Source organism: Canis aureus, chromosome 5 (genome assembly GCF_053574225.1).
Source record: "Canis aureus isolate CA01 chromosome 5, VMU_Caureus_v.1.0, whole genome shotgun sequence".
Lineage (NCBI taxonomy): Eukaryota > Metazoa > Chordata > Mammalia > Carnivora > Canidae > Canis > Canis aureus.
This window is the reverse complement of record NC_135615.1, coordinates 59,629,682-59,648,766: the sequence shown is the minus strand read 5'-3', so window position 1 is coordinate 59,648,766 and position 19,085 is coordinate 59,629,682.

Sequence of the window (19,085 nt, the reverse complement as noted above, 5' to 3'; positions counted from 1 at the left end):
CTCCTCTGACCTCCTCATGCCTGGACTCTGCCCCTGACCTCCTGCATCTCGGGTGTTGTCTTCTCTCAGCTCCATGACCCCTGCCCCCACCCCCATGGCATTAGTTCTTTCTCTGTCTCCCCCTGTCTGCTGCCAGAGTGAGAGCGTTTGCGGGACAGGTAGTGCCTCATTCACTCACTGATGCATCAGGTAATTGTGGGGCTTTTCTCCTATCCAGACACTGCACGGGTAACTGAGCAAGTCACCACACAGGAGGGGTGTCATACAATAAGCCACTTAACATTAATATGACATCATTAGTGGTGACTCATGCCAAGAAGAGAAATAAAGGGGAGAGAGAGGGAATACAGGGGCCGGGGGCTCAGGTTTCAGCAGAGGGAGCTGGAGAATGAACCCAGAAGTGTGGGGGTCGGGGTCTCGGGAGACATTCAGAGAGCTAGCCTGAATGGCTGGTTGTCTGGAGAGTCCCGAGGCCAGAGTCCTCTGCAGGTTTTGCCACAGGGCGATAGTGATCTTCAGAATCTAGGGATGGGGAAGATGGGAGCTTGGGTCTGCTGTGAGGAAAGACTCTCAAGGTGGGGAGGGGAGGTGGTCCAGGGTTGGGGAGCCCTCTGCTCTTAGCAGGAGCAGAAGCAAACTCAGTGGGGAGGAAACCTTCCCCCAGGTAGGCCAGGAGGAGGCCTGCAGAGTAAGACTGGCTGATGAGCTTAAACACAAAACTTACCAAGTCACAGGAAGGCAAGTTGCCATGAGTGGGAACAGAGAAAAGGAGCAGCATGTGTGGACTTCCAGGGACAGAACACAGAGCAGCCATGTGTGACATGTTTAAAAAAAGAAAGAAAGGGTGTAGTCACCAAGGCGAGCATATAAAACAAGTAGGCATGAAGAGAGAGATTTGGGGAAGAACATATGGAAAGTCTAGAAGTGAAAGACTACAGTGAAAGACAAAATCTAAAATTCAGGGGATGGTAAACAGGTGGATAGAGAATTAGTGGGCTGGAAGTTGCATAGAAAGAATGCAGCAAAGAGAGAGAAGGAGGTGGATAGTATGAATGAGAGATTAAGAGACACAGACAATAGAATGAGAAGATCCTAGATCTTGGAGTCCCACCAGTAGATGATGAAGGGAATGGAGGAGAAAAAGCAGCATTTGAAGGCATAATGGCTGCAAATTTTCTAGAAGCTGTGAAAAACAAATCTATAGAGCCAGAAACCTCAAAGTACTTCAAGCATAATAAACAAAAAGAAATGCAAGTGTTACAGACGTTTTATTGGAACCACAGAGTGCCAAAGGCAGAGAAATGTTAAAAGCAGTCGGAGAGAAAGGACAAATCACCTACAGAGGGATGACAACGTGAGCGGACTTCTCAACAACCACAACAGACGCTAAAAGGCTGGAACCATCTTTTAAAAGTATTAAGAGCAAATGAATGTCAACTTAGAATTATGTCCAGCAAGAGTACTTTTCAAGAACCAAAACAGAAAGAAACGAAAAAAAAACATTTATTTTTACATTTACAGATAACCAAAAGCTGAGCGTGCTCTGAAGAAACTTCCAAAGGATGTACTTCAAGAAGGAAAATAATTCCAGAATGTCAGCCTGAGTGCAAGATGGGATGGTGCCAATTCAAAACTCATTACTTATTTCTGATGTTAAAGAAAAACAGGTCTGAAATGTTGGACAATAGTATATGCGTTGGCCAGAGAGGGTTGGGTAAAACCAAGGCTGAAGTGTTCTAAAGCCCTTGCACTTGGAGGAATGGGTGTGGAGGTCAAATGTTATTTAACCTTAGACATTAATTAAATGTGCATGATAAAACTTCAAGGATAACAACTAAAAAACCCCAAAACCTGAAATGTAAACATTTCATTCCAAGAGAGAGGAAAAGTTAGAATAGAAAAACAAACACAGTGCACCTGGGTGGCTCAGTTGAGCGGCTGCCTTTGGCTCAGGTCGGGAACCCAAGGTCCTGGGGTCGAGTCCTGCATCGGGCTCCACACAGGGAGCCTGCTTCTCCCCCTGCTTCTCCCTCTGCCTGTGTCTCTGCCTCTCTCTGTGTGTCTCTCATGGATAAATAAAGAAAACAAACCAAACACATAAAAAGGTTTTTAAAAGGTTAAGGAAGGAGAAAAAAGAAAGAAAGTAGGACTAGAGGTCCCTGGCTGGCTCAGTCATTAGGAGCATGAGACTCTTGATCTCAGGATCATGAGTTCAAGACCTACGGTGGGCATGAAGCCTACTTAAAAAACAAACGGGGCACCTGGATGGCTCAGTCGGTTAAGCGTCTGACTCTTGGTTTCAGCTCAGGTTGTGATCTTGTGGGTCCGTGGGATCGGAGCCCTGAATTGGGCTCTGCACTCAGCAGGGAGTCGGCTTGAAGATTCTCTCCCTCTGCCCCTCCTTGCACTTCCCTCTTGCTCTCTATCTCTTTAAAATAAATAAATACATCTTTAAACAAACAGCGTGACTAATAGAAAAGGATAAACAACTCAAGAGAAAAATGGGCAAAAACCATCAACTGGCATTTTGTGAATGATATGGTCAGAAAACATGGCAAGATGCTTACACTCTCTGGTGACCAGGGACCTGGAAATGAAGATCACAATGAGATGTTACTTTCTCCACATTTGTTGGTAAAAGGTCCGATGTCTGACACTATTAAATGTTGGTGAGGATGTGGATCAACTGGAGCTCTCAAAACTGTTGGTAGGAGTGCAAATTGGTTCAAGCGGCATGGAGAGACAGTTTGTCATTTCTTTTTTTTTTTTAAGATTTTATTTATTCATGAGAGAATATGCCAATTCAAAAATTATTGAATTCACTCTCTGTCTATAGAGAGAGGCAGAGACAGGCAGAAGGAGAAGCAGGATCCCTGTTGGGGACCCCAGTGCGGGACTCGATCCCAGAACCCTAGGATCACAACCTGAGCCAAAGGCAGACGCTCAACCACTGAGCCACCCAGACATCCCGACAGTCTGTCATTTCTTTGTGAAGATAGGCGCTGGCACACCTGTGTCCTAGTAATCCCACCCCCCGGATGCTATGAGGAAGCCCTCTCACGTGTGCACCTAGAGACAGGTGCAGCCTGAGGCTGTTCATGATGGACGGAGAACTGCTTGCAATCACAAAATGCAGGAATCATGTGAGTGAACCTAAGAAATGAGGTGCTGAGTGAAAAACAGCAAGTCCCCAGGACCACATACAGCCTGACATTCTTTTTATAAAGTGCAAAACCAAAAAAGTAAATAAGATCCAAGCATGTATACCATGCTAAGAGCAAGTGAATGAAACCCACAAATTTCAGGAAGCTTCTGTGGTACGGAAGGTGAGGAGGGAGAAAAAGAGAGGGGGCTCCTGAATTTGGATTTTATTTGAAGGCAACAGAGGAGGTGGGTGGTTTCTAAGAAAACGGGTGATGTGATTCTACTGTTTTTTTTTTTTGTTTGTTTTTTTTGTTTTTTTTTAAACCAACCATGAAAGTTAAGAATATAGAGGTAGGAAACTGTCACACCTGTGAATGTTCAGGCTTTCCATTTTCTGAGCCTCATTTTATTTCTCATCGTGGTGTGAGGAAACCCTTACTATGTACCAGATGCTTGCTACGTAGAATAGCTCCTTTTTCTAACAACCCTGAGAAGTAAGAGGCTATCCTCATACTTGCTGCATCCATGTGGAAACTGAAGCACAGAAAGGTTAAGTCACTTGCCCAAGGTCACACAGCTTCTCAGTGCTGGAGATGAGATCCAAACCAGCCTGTGCTGAACAATGAGGGGATGGGAGTGACCCTAGTAGGCGGCAAGTCCTGGCGTGGTAGAGGCTGTATGTGTGTGTTCAAGCTATGGTCGCACCCTGGATACTCAAAAAGTCAACCACAATGATCGTCCCAGGAGGGTCTGGCTGAGAGGCAGAAAGCAAGGATGGGGGCATCCCAGACAACCTGAGTTCAAATCCTGGCTCACCACAGACCTTGGCAAGCCTCCTGGCCTTTCTGAGATTTAGCTTCTCCCATTAAAATGAGGATTGTTCTAGTTGTTGCTTCCAGGGCTGATATGAGGGGTCAGGGGAGAAAGGTGTGAGCAGCCTGGTCTACTGCCCAGCGTGATTAGAATGCTTTAATGTTATTTGTCACCTGCCCACAGATGTCCTAGGCAGCTCTCTCCAGATGATCTCTAACAGGCCTTGGCCAGTGGGAGGCCCTCCGGAGCAAGAGTGAACACCGCTCTGGCACCGTGTGCACCATAGGTTCTGCGGGTTGTGACTAAATACCTTTTGATGGGAGCCTCAGCCTAGGAGCCAGGAGGTCAGGGTCCAGGGTGAGAGCGAAGGTGGGCTCCCCAGCTCGCTGGTCACCACCAGTATGGCCAAGACAGTCTTTGGGGTGGTCATGTTTTTTGTTTTTTGTTTTTTTTTAAGATTTTATTTGTTTATTTGACAGAGAGTGAGCGAGAGAGCACAAGCAGAGGGAGAGGGAGAAGCAGGCTCCTTGCCTAGCAGGGAGCCCAACCGGGGCTGGATCCTGGACCCTGAGATCATGACCTGAGCCGGAGGCAGATGCTTAACCCACTGAGCCATGGGGTGGTCAAGGTTATGGCGACCACCAGGGGTCAGGGTTGGCCCCGTCAGCCTTTCTGCCGGGTCCCGGCACCCTCGGGTGCCCCGCAGAGGGCAGCAGGGGCACCTGCTTTCCGGCTGGCTAGAAGGTGGGGCCTTTCCAAAAAGAATACGTTTGAAGCCCTGACTTACTTGGCTTCCTACCTCTGTTAAAGAAGAAAACTGGTAAGTCTGTCAAACCATCCATGTGTCTATCTACTGTTTTTTCACCCACCACTTCTTTGTCCCTTTGTCCATTTATCTGTCCATTCATCCATTTCTCTGCCTGTTCACTCATCCATTTTTCCCTATCTTCCATTTGTTCATCTATCCACTTATTTGCCCCTTACCTGGCCATCCATCTGACCATCCAGCCATGCATCTATCCTTCATCCATTCATTCTGTCTGTCCACCTGTCCATCCTAATGTCTGTCCATCTGTCATGCTTTTATTCACCCATTTGCCCATCCATCCATCCATCCATCCATCCACCCAACATCTGTCCATCTACCCTCTGTCTATCCCACATGCACTGAAACCCTCTGTTTAGCCAGGCCTTGCTCAGTCCTGGGGCACCCCATGAAGAGAGGAGGTTTAGTTCCAGCTTCCAGCCGCCACCCTCTTAGCTTGCCGCCTGGTGGGTCAGATGATATGCCAGGCAGTGATAAAATAGCATGGTGTGTGTGGACAGACTTGGGGGTTGGGCAAAAATGTTGCATTTTAAAAAAGATTTTAAAAGATTTTTATTTATTTATTTATTTATTTATTTATTTATTTATTCATGAGAGACGCAGAGAGAGGCAGAGACACAGCAGAGGGAGAAGCAGGCTCCCTGTGGGGAGCCCGATGCAGGTCTTGATCCCAGGACCACACTCAACCACTGAGCTATCCAGGTGCCCCAAAATGTCACTAATTTTTACACCACCTTAGACTCTAAGACCCCATCCCCTCTATGGGCAGGACATTCAATTTGTCGTTTGTGGAGAAGGCCCTTGAGTTAAGCAAAGATCTGGGAGGCTTATGTTGCTCCCGAAGGAAACTGGGGGAGGACCTCTGGTTCACTTTCAGCCCCTCACGGTGGCTTGTGGCTCGCTTCCTGCTCCGCAGGCTTCCCGGCCCTGGGGGAACCTTTGCTGACCCGAGGCTGAGCACTCCAGACCTTCTGAACAGCTGTCGTGGGAGACTCTGGTCTCAGGCCAATTTGGGCTTCATTCCCTCACGCCAGGGCCCCAGCTGCAGGAACACCAGCCTCCAGAGCCCAGAGCCCGGAGCCTGTGGGCTTGGCTGCTTCGGGGTTGTTGGGGCAGGATGAGGGCTTTAACCCAACTGGGTAGGGAGTCTTCTTGTGAAAGGGGATTATTAGCTGGGCCCTCAATGCTGAATCTGGTGAGCCAGGGGGAGGGGGAAGGGAGAAGTGTTCTGGGCAAAGGCTTGGGGTTTAGGGGTAAAAAGAAAGAGAGAGGCAAGCGGGTTTGGTGGTCAGGGTGGTGGTGGGAGGGGCAGGAGGGGAGCCAGAGGAAGGGGATCCTGCAAATATAATGTGTGAATTGAGGGGATGTGGGTTTTTGTTTATATAAACTTCCCAAACAGGCCAAACCAAAACCCTATTGTTATAGAGATGCAGATACAGGTGGGGAAAGTAACAAAAAATGCAAAGAAGTGATTCTTTTAAATGTCAGGATGTTTCTCTCTGGTCCAGGGAGGAGCTTAATGGAGAAAGGTGCCCCTGCTGGGGACTTCTGGGGGTGGTGGTTATATGGGGATGTGCTTTATGGTTTTGTTAAATTGTGTGTATATCTTGTGTGTTCTCTATGTTCACAATATTTTTTTAATGCTTAGAAAAAGTAATTCAATCAGGGGAATCAGGATCCATCTGTGCTGTTGTGTGTAAATACAGTTTATGCATGTTCGGTGCCGCCTGCTATTCCAGGAGGTGAGCACGCTACAAGTTGTTAGGGCAGCCTCCTGCTTGCAGGGGATGCTTGCAGGTTCTGGCTATTGCAAGCAACGCATGAGCATTCTCCTGCGTAGGTGGTGGTGCACAGTTATACGTCTTTTCCTCCAAGCTCTGTATCTGGGAGCAGAATTTCTGGGCTATAAGTCACACGTTATCTTTGCCCTCACTAGGTGATGCCAGTTTTCTGAAGTGGTTGAACTCGAATTTCCCACCCAGCCTGGATGAATGTTCCCATTGCTCCAGAGCCACACTTGGTGTTGCTAATTTTTATCCATCTTCTGGGTGTGTATGGGTATCTCACTGCTGCATTTCTTTTTTTTTTTTAAGATTATATTTATGTATTCATGAGAGACAGAGAGAGAGAGAGAGACAGAGACAGAGACAGAGACAGAGACACGGGCAGAGGGAGAAGCAGGCTCCATGCAGGGAGCCCGACGTGGGACTCGATCTCGGAACCCTGGGATCACACCCTGGGCTGAAGGCGGCGCTAAACTGCTGAGCCACCCCGGGGCTGCTCTCACTGCTGCATTTCTAAGGCAATTAACAAGATAGGACACTTCTTCATATATTTATTGACCAGTTGGATTTCCTCTTTCTTTTTTTTGAAGTGTTTATTCAAATCTGTTGCCTGTTTACTACTGGGTTGTTTGTGTTTGTACTGGATGCCTCTGATGCCAGAGTCACTCCGATTTTGACCGTCGTGTGTGGTGAACAAAACTGCCACCGTCAGAGAGCCAGCCTTCCCACGATCTACTGTCTCCAGCATTGTGGAAAAAACTGGAACGGTGGTATGACAGCTCATGGAGATGTACTGCATCTAATCTCCCGACCTTCATGGAGACAACTCTGGCGCTCCCCAGAGGTCACGGAATCCCCACTGCCTTCAGTAGCGATCTGATGATGCCCTTATATTGGGGTGTCTGCCCACCCTGCCTCACTCTCTCCAACCCTCACTCCTGCCTGGCATCATCTTCTAGATACGCTGTTGCACCAAAGACCTTGCCTCAGGTTTGCTTCTCCCCTTTTTCTTATTAATTTGTAGGGGATATTTATATATTCTGGATACTCCACCATTGTCAGTTATATTGTTGCAAATATGTTTTCCCACTCTCTGATTTGTCTTTTCACCCCCCCCACCCCCCGTAGTCTTTTGATGAACTAAAATTCTTTAGTTTAATATAGTGGATTAAACTTTTACTTTATAGTTAGTGCTTTTTGTATTTAAGAACAGCTTCCCAACTTCAAAGTCAGGAAGATATCTTTCTATATTATTGTCCAGATTTTATAGCTTGTCCCTGCCAGGTCTTTAATTCACCTGCATTTGATCTTCATGACTGGTATGTGTTAAGGTCAAAGTTTGTTTCTTCCCCTGTATGGTTATCCGACTGTCTTAGCACCACTTCCTGAAAAGTCAACTCATTCCATGATGCTCTGAAGTGCCCCATCTATCGTAAACCAGGCAGCCACTATGTGTGGGGCTGTTGGTGAGTGCTCTAATCCTTTTTTTTCACGTCCCAATCAAGCTTTAGAGTTTTATCTGAATTTTACACCTGTCTTTCTTTCTTTCTTTCTTTCTTTCTTTCTTTCTTTCTTTCTTTCTTCTTTCTTTCTTTCTTTTCTTTCTTTCTTTCTTTCTTTCTTTCTTTCTTTCTTTCTTTCTTTTTTTTAAGATTTTATTTATTTATTCATGAGACAGAGAGAGAGAGGCAGAGACACAGGCAGGGGGAGAAGCAGGTTCCATGCAGGGAGCCCGACGCGGGACTCGATCCTGGAGTCTAGTATCAGGCCCTGAGCTGAAGGCGGCGCTAAACCGCTGAGCCACCCGGGCTGCCCATAGATAGATTTATTTCTAGATATGTGGCATATTTTGAAGTATTGCAAATGGTGTTGTATCAGTTATCTATTGACATGAAATAAATCACCCCAAAACTTAGTGGCTACAACAAGAAACATGTATTTTCTCCAGTTTTTGTGTGTAGGCACCTAGTTGGATGGGTCTGGCTTAAGATCTCTTATGAGACAGCTGTTAAGTTGATGGCGAGGGCTATGGTCCTGTCTGAAGGCTTGACTCGTAAGGGGACCCACAGGGCTGCCTCAGCCATGGCAGCTGGCTTCCCCAGAACATGTGATCTGAGAGCAACCAACATGGAACCTACAGTTTTTCAATGACTTGATATCAGAAGTGACATCTCATGATTTCTGCCATCTTCTATTCATTAGAAGTGAGTTACCAAATACAGCCCACAGAAGCGGAGGGGATGACGTAAAGGCATGATTACCAGGAAGTGGGGATCATTTAGTGCCATCTTACAGTGAGAAGGACCTATTATAGTGATTTTTTTTTTATTTTGATTTTTGGGGGACCTGGCTGGCTCAGTCGGTGGAGCGTGTGACTCTTGATCTCAGGGTTTGAGTTCAAGTGCCATGCTGGATACAAAGATTACTAAAAAATAAAATAAAAATTTTGATCTTCTTTTTTAAAAAATAATTTATGTATTTATTTTTAGAGAGAGAGAGAGCAAGCAAGCAGGGAGATGGCAGAGGGAAAAGGAGAGACTTAGGCAGGCTCCACGCTCAGCCTGGAGCCCTTATCTCACAACCTTGAGGTCATGACCTGAGCTGAAATCAAGAATTGGACACTTAACCGGCTGAGCAACACAGGTGCCCCCCAAATTTTGATTTTTAATTGTGGTTGCTATATAGTATTGCATAATGCTGTTTTCATACAAATTTTTGTATTCAGCAAACTTACCAAGCATTCTTATTAATTCTAATAGCTTATCTGTAGATTGTTTTAATTGTTCTATAAGTGAAGTCTATTTTTTTCTTTCTAATCCTTGTATGTTTTATTTCTTTTCCTTATTGCACAGATTATTCTTAAAGAATAACATCAGAGAGCTATGGTGACAGTGGGCTTTCTTATCTTGCTACCAATCTCAAAGGGAAAGTATTTTTATAGTTTCACCTTAGAGTCTGACATTTGCTATTAAATCTTTATCAGATTTAGTGAGTTCATTTCTATTTCTGGATTGCTGAGATTTTTTTTATCAAATCATTAATGAATATTGAATATTTTATCAAGCATCTCTTTTGCATATATTGCAATGATCATTAGAATTTTTGACTTTATGAATGTTGTGAATCAGTTTTTCTTTCTTTTTTTTTTATTAAAGATTTTATTTATTCATGAGAGACACAGAGAAAGGCAGAGACACAGGCCAAGGGAGAAGTAGGCTCCATGCAGGGAGCCCGATGTGGGACTTGATTCAGGGACCTGGGATCATGCCCTGAGCCAATGGCAGATTTCAACCACTGAGCCACCCAGGCATTCCTGTTTTTTTTTTTTTTTTTTTTCTAATGTTAAATCTACCTTGCATTGGTTAAATCTAACTTGATCATATTATTATCCTTTTATATGTTACTGGATTTAGATTTTGTTTGTTTTGAGAGACAGTGCTTGTGTGTGAGTGGGGTAGGGGAGGGGCAGAGAGAGAGAATCTCAAGCAGGTTCCACACTCAGCCTGGAGCCCCATGTAGGGCTCAGTCTCACCTTCCTGAGATCATGACCTGAGCCAAAATCAAGAGTTGGACGCTTAACTGACTGAGGCACCCAGGCACTCCTGGACTTAATTTGCTAATATTTAATTTAGGATTTTTGCATCTACATTCTTGAGAGAGAGTAGCCTCCAACTTTCTTTCTCAGACTGCTGGAGAGGGGTTTTGGTGTTAAGATTATGTTAGCCTCATAAAATGAGTTTGAGTCTCATAAGAGTTTGGGCCAACTTGGAATTATTATTTCTTTCCAGAATGTTTTATAGAATTTGCTGATGAAGATTTCTGGTCATGAGTTTATCCTGTGGGAGTATTTTTTTTTAAACCATAGATACAAGTTATATAATGTATAGTATTGTTCAAGATTTCTAAATCTATTGAAGTCTGTTTAAGTAAGCAACATTTTTCTAGGACTTTTATAATATTTGAATTTATTAGCATAAAATTATTCATAATATTCTCTTTTATATGATTGCTCTTATAGCAAAGTGATATTCCTTTTCCCCAACCTGACGTAAGTTATTTGTGCCTTTTTCTTTTGCTTTGATCAGTTCCCCAGAGATTTGCCACTTTTGTTAGTCTTTCAGAAAGCTAATTTTGATTTTTGTTGATTTTCTTAATTGTATGTTTGCTTTCTATTTTATTAACATGTGTTTTGGTGTTTGTTATTTTTCTGCCTTATACTTTTTTTAGGTTTAGTCTTCTAACTCCTTGAGACGGGTGTTTATTTAATTAATGTTAAGCTTTTATTCTTTTCTTTTTTTTTTTTTAAAGATTATTTATTTATTTATTCATGAGAGACACGGAGAGAGGCAGAGACACAGGCAGAGGGAGAAGCAGGCTCCCTGCAGGGAGCCTGACGTGGGACTCAATCTCCAGGATCATGCCTTGGGCTGAAGGTGGCGCTAAACCGCTGAGCCACAGGGGCTGCCTGCTTTTATTTTTTTCTAATATATATGATATATTTCCTTCTAAGTATCCCTTTAGAAAAATTTACTATAGGTTTTCTTTTTTGTTTTATTTATTAAGGATTTATCCATTTATTTAATTTAACTATTTTTTCATACTTCACAGCCCTTTATTTCTTTCTCTCTGCTTTTTCTCTACAACTGGGCTAATTTGGGGCACCTGTGTGGCTCAGTAGTTGAGCATCTGCCTTTGGCTCAGGGCTTCCTCCCAGGGTCCTGGAATCGAATCCCGGATCAGGCTCCCCCAGAGAGTCTGCTTCTCCCTCTGCCTGTGTCTCTGCCTCTCTCTGTGTCTCTCATGAACAAATAAATAAACTCTTAAAAAATAATAAAACTGGGTTGATTTGTGCTAATTTCTCCTTGAACGGTTGGCAGCAGGAATGGAGCTGATTCATCAGAGTATCCTGCATCCCCCTCTCCCCAAACACTCAGGGCCTTGAACATAATAGATGCTCAGTAAGTGTCCTGAGGATGAAAGAAGGAATAATTGAAGGGGAAAGAGCAAGGGAATGTGTGAGTGAATGGAAATAAATAATGTGTATATCAATGATCAAATGAATGAATGAATACCAGAATGTTATAGGCTTCTCCTGTTCTTCAAGCTGAAGACTCCAATTCCTTCTGGGGGCCCCTTGGGCTTGGCATGGCAGAATAAAGGAAGTTGTGGGATAAATGGGAAGGGGGATAGGAGGGAGGAACCAAGGAACAAGGTCGTGATACCAGCAAGACAGGCAGTGGAGGTGACATTAATTGCTCCAAGGCCAGGACCCCTCAGAACTACAGCCCTTTATAGAGAAGCTGGGCAAGGAAAGCAGTGGGAAGCCTGTTCAATGGTGCAGAGAAGAGAAGACAAAGATGGTGGAGATGGGGAAGAGAGGGCACCAATAAGTTACAGAGGCCAGATGCGGGATGCATGAGTGGAGTACTGGACCTGTCCGGCCAATCCTAAACTCTATCCTGCCTAGTGGGCTCAAACATGCCCTTTCTGCCCCTCTCTTACCACCTGTAATTGCTGGGGCTGGAACCAACTCCTGTGCACAGCTGCTGGGGTCTGGACCCAGCCTCACTTCCTGGACTGGACCCTTACAGGGATGTTGCCCTCACAACAAGGGTTGATGTTCCCCCATCCACCCCATGTCTAAGTGAGTCATATTGGCTGCACTCTCTGGACCCTGAGTCTGGTGTCCTTAGGCCCTTCCCGGGTCCAGCCTCCCCCATCTTAGTGAGAGGCAGGCCCATCTCAGCTCAAATTTCAAGATGCTTCATGCCTCAACCTGTCCAAGCAAGGGGGTACCAGACACCAGACACCAGGCACCGGATGGCTTCTCTTGTCCCCAGTCCTGGAGTAGAAGCAGATCTGCCTAGAGTGCTGGGACTGAAGAGGAGTCAGGAGCATGAGGATCCCAGGGAATTTTGGTCCTTTGGTCCTTCCTTAGCAGGGAGGCAGGGTACCTGTAGGGGTCTTACCCAAGAGGCAGGACCCTGTAGACCCAACAGCCTGCAGGGTAGAGGCCAGGGGAACCTGCTAGGAACGCTGGAGAAGCAGCTCTGCAGGGTGAGGCTCAGAAGCAGGCATGGTAGGTCCAAGAGCAGGGCCTGATGGGGGAGGCTGTAGGAGGCTGTGGGAGGAGCCAGAGGGGTCTGGGCAAAGGCCTATCTGCCTATTTTAAAGAGGGAAAGTGCATGTGGGGAGTGGGGAGAGGCAAAGGGTGAGGGAGAGAGAATCCCAAGCAGATTCTGCTTGGAGTGCAGAGTCCCAATCTGGCTCAATTTCATGACCCCGAGATCACAACCTGAGCGGAAACCAAGAGTTGATCACCAAACCAGTTGCACCACCCAGAACCCCCACTATAGGTTTTAATATATGTTATTTTCATTGGTGTTCAGTTAGAAGTATTTTTATTTTTTAATTACAATTTCTTCTTTGACCTATATGTTATGAAGAAGTGTGTCATTAAAATTTCCAAATAATGGGGATTTCCCAGATATACTTTTTATTGTTGTCCAGCTTAATTACACTGGGGTCAGGAATACATTATCTGAATGATTTAAAGTCTTGGAATTCACTGCGATTTGCTTTATGTCCTACAGTATGAGCCATGTTTATACATGTTCTTGAGGTGTGTGAAATGGGTATTTTGTAATTGTTGTGTGCAGTGTTCTATTTATGTTCATTCATTGCCTTTTAACTGGGGGCATCTAGCCCACTTATAATTAGTGCAAATTTTATATATTTATACATTTATGTGTGTGTGTATTTACATTTATTTATATTACATAGATACATATTTACCTATATATATGGGTAAGTGTATATGTAATATATACCTACTATAAATATTTGGAATTAAATCTATCACCTTACTTATCCTATTCTTTCTCTCTCTTCCTTTTGGCTGTCAAAAAATTGCTTATATTTTATCATTTCATTTGATTCCTTTCACTAGTTTGAAATGCTATTTAGTTGGCCTTTGAACACGCTGGGGTTAGGAGTGTCAATCCTGGGGTAGTTGAAAATCCACATTAAAAATCCACATTTTGACTCCCTAAAAACTTTACTAATAGCCTGCTGCTGCCTGGAAGCCTTATCAATAATGTACATTGTTGATGAACACATACTTTGTTATATGTATTATATAATACTGTAGTCTGACCATAAAGGAAGCTAGAGAAAAGAAAATGTTATTAAGAAAATCATAAGGAAAGGAAAATGCATTTATAGTCCTGTACTATTACAAAACCCGTACATAAGTGAATCCATGCGGTTCAAGCCTGTGTCGTTCAAGGGTCAATTGTACTGTCGCTATTCCTTCAGCGCAATGGCCAGCAGCCTTCCTCTGTAAAGGTTCAGATAATAAATATTTTAGGATTTGCACACCATAGCCTGTCACATATTGTTTGTTTGGATTTTTTTTAAAGATTTTATTTGAGAGAGAGTGTGTGAGAGAGAGAGCACAAGTGGGGTGCCGGGTAGAGGGAGAATCTGACTCCCCACTGAGCAGAGAGCCTGATGTGGGGCTTGATCCTGGGACCCTGGGATCATGACCTGAGCTGAAGGCAGATGCTTAACTGCTGAGCCACCCAGGCACTCCATTTGGTTTGGATTTTTACAACTATTTATTTATTTATTTATTTATTTATTTGTTTGTTTGTTTGTTTATTTATTTTTTACGACTCTTTTAATATGTAGGAAGCATCTTGGCTTGTAAGCCATATAAAAACAGGCTGCAAGCTGGATTTGGTCCATGGGCCATTGTGTCATGACACTTATATATTAGTGTCTATCCTAGAAATTATAACGTGCACACCTAATTTATCAAAGCTAAAAATAATCAAAACCTTTCCTTTTCCCCTGGGTAACATTGATGTTAAAACATTTTGATTCTACTCATTTCTCAATTTATATGTTATCTTGTCTGGTATTTTCATTGTATTTTAAACCTCACTAGAGTTTGTCATTACTATCATTACTGTTTTATACAGCCAATGTTTTTGTACATTGTCCACATACGTATCACTTTCTCTACTCCTTATTCTGTTACCATATTTCTAGCCTTCAATCTCAGTCATTTTCCTGATGACTCAAGTAATGTTTTGGAATTTTCTTTAGGGAGCGTTTGCTGGTAATGAACTCTCTCAGTTTTTGCTTACCAGAACAAAGTTAACAAAATTTATTTTGCCTTCATTCTTGAAAGATGTTTCAAGAATGACTATAGATTCTAGGTTAGCAGTTTGAAGGTCAGAGGGGACATATTCATCAGATGCTCATTTCATGTTGAATTGCATAAAAGAAACTATTCTCTTTATAATGCTAGTTTCTACACATGTCCAGCCTACAACTTGCCATCACTTCCATGCCCCATTGCCAGGGTGCTGTGTCCTCTGAGCTGGTGAGAGCAGAAGTGAGCTACATACCATAGACGGATGCCTGCCTTTCCTCAGGAAGGTGGGAAGGTGAAGGCTGACTCCCAAGCTCCTGGCACATCTATCAATTACCTCTCCTATGTCCACCTGTCTCCCAAATGGCTACCCTAAGGACCTCCTGCCTCCTTTTTGGTGGAGAATTCATGAAATGGGGGCAGGATGGTGGGCTGATTAAGAACATGGACTTTGAAGCCAGGCTGGTCAGTGGAAATCCCAGCCCCTGTGTAGGAGTTATGCGACCTTAGGCAAGTTACCTAACCTTTCCATGCCTGAATTTCCAGATCTGCAATATGGGCATGATCATAATGGTAACTAAATCATGGAGTTGGTAGGAGAACAAACATGTTAATAATAGCAATGCCCTTAAGAAATGTGCTTGGTACATAATTGGCAGTATAAAATCTGCTCTAAAAAATGGGATGATACGGGCACACCTGGTGGCTCAATCAGTTAAGTGTCTGCCTTCAGCTCAAGTCTTGATCCTAGAGCCTTGGGATCAAGCCCTGCATCAGGCTCCCTGCTCATCTAGGAGCCTGCTTCTCCCTCTCCCTCTGCTTGCCTCTCCCCCTGCTTGTACTCTCTCTATCAAATAAATAAATAAATAAAATCTTATTTAAAAATGGGATGATAAAAACTGTCTCATGCAGGTCAACTGGAATCATGGACACAGTATTATGGTTGTTCTTGCTCTGTTCATATAGTACAGTCCCTTCATTTAATAGATGAGAGACGGAGGCCCAGAGAGGGTGGAGATTCAGCCAGGACCAGGACCACCTAGCAGGCCACTGGCTCCCTGATCTAGAAAGCAGCATTCCAGGGTGCTAGCTCAGCTCTGCCACTAGTGACTGGTCGTGGGACTGTGGTCTGGTGTGTTCTCTCTCTGGGCCTTGGTTTCTCTGTTGGTGAACCAAGAGGAAGGGCCAGTCATCCCTCCCCCCATCCTCCAGCTCCATCTGACTGGTGAGGGATATTATGAACAAGCCCCCAGGCTTGTGCTAGGAGGTTTGGGCATAGCAGTTCTTAAAGTTTACTTGAGGCCCCACAGGGCTGGGGATGTGCAGTGGAATGATTGTTGAAGCTGTCTTCTTGGAATCCACAGGCTTGAGAACTTGCCTCAAACCAACTGCTATCACACCTATAGCATCTGAGAAGGTGTTACCCAACAACTGGCTTGGGCAAGCAGTTTCCCACGGGGGAGGGACAGGCAATGGCTGACACCTGGGGATGAGAATTTGCTGCAGCCCTCTGAAGGCAGGCCTTCTTTGGACATCTGAGACCTGCTCCACCTAGACTGCCCTGAGCTGACACATGACACCTGTGGGTCTGACCTTGCACTCCAAGCCTCGAATTGGTTCCCACCTTTCTCAGGACGTCAGTCGCCCATGAAAGAAATGGGATGGGGGAGAAGGTGGCTAAAGGCTCCACCCAGCCTGCTCACCAGGTATGTGTGCCTGTCCCTCCTAGCACAAGCACGCGGCCCTAATCTCCACCCGCCCTCACCGCAGGGCAAAGGCTGTGCAGAGTGTGAGCACAGGGACCGCTGCTCAGCCACTCTCTTGTCTGACCTCTCTGAGTGCCAGTGCTCCTCACCTGTGCAGGGAGAGCAGCTCCCTCTTGGCAGAGCTGGTAGGATTATCAGGGCCTGGCATAGCATCTGTGCTCTGTAATGCAAAAAGCAATTCCCACCCCACTGATGGCCCTCTCCGCCCCCCCACCCCCCCCACCCCCGCCTCAGGACTCCCAGGCCTCCACCCTAGAAGGAGCCAGAACTCAGAAGAGGCCTTGGCTGAGGTTCCAGAGCAGATGCTGGAGCTCCCCTCCTGGAGTGGGCAAGGGTGGGGGGGCCCTACACCCATATCCTGCCGGGCCTCCAGGCCAACCCCGAAATTACTTATCATTTAGTTAGGGCCACCAGTCTGCAGGCAGCTAATTGCTTCCATTAGCAAAACAGGAAGACCTTAACGAGCAATTAATTAATAAAGCTGCTGACTTCCAGAGCCACTTCTTTCAACAGGAACTGATTTTATTAACCACTTAGTCACTTGGACAAAGGCTGATATGTGTGGATTTGCATCCTCCAAGATCTTAGGAGGAAATGAAATGTAACTGGCTATCATTTATAGAGAGTCGGAGCTGTGCCCAGTGGTGTGGGTTGCAAACCCCAGCTCTTCCACTTCTTACAGTGAAGTCCTATTATGATGCTCATTTTCCCCGAAGATAGCGAGGCTCAGAAAAGCTCCTCTCTCCCTCCAGGGTCACAGAACTAAGTACAAATGGATCCCGGTGGGTCTGACTTCAAAGGTTGTCTTCCCTTTGAGTGGCCCCCCAAATACAAATTTCCTTTCATGGATAGAAGACTCCAGAACCTGTGAGCTAAGGGGCTGTCGCTGGGACTCCCTCATGGCCTGGCAGGGAAGACTTGTTTGGACTCAAATATGTTCTCAAAGCAGCTTCATGGCTTTAGAGATGAAGGAAGCCCTCAGGCCCTCAGACACACTGAGGCTGACTTGTCTCCTCCAGCTACACTCCTGCCTCTCAAACTACCAGCCCCAATTTTCAAGTTCCCGATCTTTTCTCTGCTACTCACTACCTCTTTGTCTGTGGTTCTCCCCATAAGGCAATGTTAATGTGGTTTTGGATGGCATAGGGAGATTAATTTTTGATTTTAGTTTTTAGTTTCATGCATAGACTATTTATTTATTTATTTATTTATTTATTTATTTATTTATAGATTTTATTTTCAAATCTTTACACCCAACTTGGGGCTTGAACTTACAACCCTGAGATCAAGAGCTCATGCTTTACTGATGGAGCCAGCCAGGCACCCCTAGTTTCATGCATAGCCTGTAATGATGGCATGTGACTCTGGTTATTGAACACAGGGATATTGTGCCTTCCTTTAAAATCTGCCATTTTGGATCACATTAAAAAAAATCTATAGATCTTAAAGAAAATATTAGGTAGATATTTGGCAGATTTGATTTCTAGATTTGGAAAAAACTGAGAATGAACTTGCCTGCCGGAAGTTAGGGCGACTGGGTCTGGGTTACCCCCTCCCTTCTTAACCACACAGGTTCAGGGAGGAGTTTGTCAGCCCCAAGAGAGAAGTCCTTTCCCAGAGGGGAAGTTGGCCTTCCTCCTGAGCCAACAGGCTTATGCTGCTGTGGGGTATTTATTTTTCTGCAAATGTTATCAGTGTGCTACATGCACACTGTTTAAAAAGAATCATGGTTGCCTGGGATGGGAATGGAAGGGAGGTTGCCTGCAAAGGGGGCATGAAGGAACTTTCTGAAAAGATGAAGATGAAGATATCTTGACTGGGGTGTTTGTTACATGAGTGTATGCATTTGTCATCAATCTGTACATTTCAAATGAAATTTTAATGTGAAATTTGGTTCATAAGTAAATAAAGCTGTTTTGAACGCAAAATCAAAACCAAAGCCACAAATATTCATTTATGTCAGGAGCCACTCATATTTGTTGTCACATTTGAGTTCTGAGGCCTATACTTCCCTGCACTATTGTGTATGCTGCTTCCCACTCAGCTGTCATTTTAGCTGCTCCCCAAACCAACATTTATAGAGCTCTTCCGTGTGCTAGTCACAGCAAGGGTGCTTAAGATGTCAGAGTTACATGTGGCAAAGGGATATCACAAGTCAGCCAGGAAATTATGGATTAATTAGTAAATGGTCTTGGGACAACTGGCCCTCCATTTAGAAGGAAATAAAATTAGATCCCTGTCTCATATCATATACACATACACGAACAGTCCACATGGATAACGGATGGATTCAGTGTTAAACAAGAACTGTGAGAGTATTAAATGAAAATAGCGGAGATTTTAAAAAATAAATTCTAACTAGAAGCAGCCAAGACATGAAACCTAGAGATCATAAAGGAACGTTACCTTTGACTATATAATAATGGAACACTTTCTATGACCAAAGACACCAAGAATTTAGCTAAAAGGCATGCAGTAGACCACCAGAAAATATTGCCTCCTATGTATTAAAGAATTAAGGATTTTGAAATGCAAAGAGGTCCTATAAATCAATAACAAAGTGACAAAAAGGCCAATTAAAAATGCACGAA